This window comes from Ranitomeya variabilis, chromosome 7, assembly GCF_051348905.1.
Source record: "Ranitomeya variabilis isolate aRanVar5 chromosome 7, aRanVar5.hap1, whole genome shotgun sequence".
Lineage (NCBI taxonomy): Eukaryota > Metazoa > Chordata > Amphibia > Anura > Dendrobatidae > Ranitomeya > Ranitomeya variabilis.
This window is the reverse complement of record NC_135238.1, coordinates 201,237,901-201,239,166: the sequence shown is the minus strand read 5'-3', so window position 1 is coordinate 201,239,166 and position 1,266 is coordinate 201,237,901. Positions and strand designations below refer to the sequence as shown.

General features: G+C 39.6%; 1 long non-coding RNA gene across 1 annotated transcript; it reads right to left on the bottom strand.

Annotated features, from left to right (window-relative positions):
* Positions 1 to 348: 348 nt before the first annotated feature.
* Positions 349 to 1,266, bottom strand: LOC143785959 (uncharacterized). Its single transcript, XR_013218174.1, has 2 exons — positions 840 to 1,266; positions 349 to 452 (listed from the first exon to the last, which is right to left on the bottom strand). It is a non-coding gene; the product is annotated as an uncharacterized LOC143785959 (long non-coding RNA).

The following is a 1,266-nucleotide window of genomic DNA, read 5'->3' as shown; positions in this document are numbered from 1 at the left end:
GCCTCACCTTTCCTCGTCAGATCAGACCCTGAAACTCATAGCTTGACTACGTTCATCTTCCCTGTAAAAAAACAGAACACTACCCCCCACACAGAACACTACCCCCCTACAAACACCACCCCTTAATATACAGACATAGGATTGTAGCATCATATCAGGACCATTATACAGTTGGTAAACAAATAAAGTTGCACTCTGTAGTGCTAAAGCATGTAAATATGTATGTTCTACTCCTTATACCGTTGGATAAGACAGCAGACACCTAAACAATATGATGTCATGATGCACTGATCCCAGGATTAGATCCATATAATCAGCATATAATGACATCATAAGACAACAAATATAATGTACAGACATATTAAATGATTAACACTAAATAATCAACACTAAATAATCGCGTGGCTCTCTTTAGATTCATCAATCTTCCTTCCAGGATCCAGATTCTCTCCCTGGTAAGAAAAAAAATATGAGGGGAAGTATCATTATAAAACCTGTAGAAAGAGTCATAAATATATTGTACTTTATGCAGATAAACAAGCCTCCTTTTCTCTGTATTTTTATGTTTTGACATAAACACTTAAAAATGGTGTACTAAATTTGTTTTTTAAAAAATGTTGTAAATGCAGTCATATACAGGTAAAATAAAATGATAAAATAAATAAAAAGAAAGTAAAGTAAACAGATAAAAATATTTTCCCCCAATGTATGTACACCCACCTCTCTCCCATGTGGGGGAACAATGGTAGATTTTTTGCCCCAATAATCTTAAATTAGAGTGACAGAACCACCACCAACAATCTGTGCCAGCCCCAGATACCACTTGAAGTGTCACTGACCATAGTAGCAATAGTGGTGTCTCCATCCGAGGGGCGATCTTTGTGCTGACCTCTCTGATGTCCCCATGTTTGCTGCATAGAAATCTCAGTGTCCAACATTCCGCTGTGTGACCTCACAAAGAACCTTCATCACCCAAGTCTAGAGATTCTACCAGCAAGGACTGAAGAAATCTAGAACCTTACAGCCACAATCTGTAGACTTAGAGGGTCCATGTTGGCGCTAAGATCACTAAATTATATCCCTGTAAGGTTTCTTATTTACCTGTATCCTCAATCCTGGAACTTCTGCTCTCCTCGTCTTCATCTCCTGAAATGAGAGTCCGTGTCCTCGATCCTGGATCCTCCGCTCTCATCGTCTTCATCTCCTGAAATGAGAATCCGTGCCCTTGATCCTGGATCCTCCGCTCCCCTCGTCTTCATCTCCTGA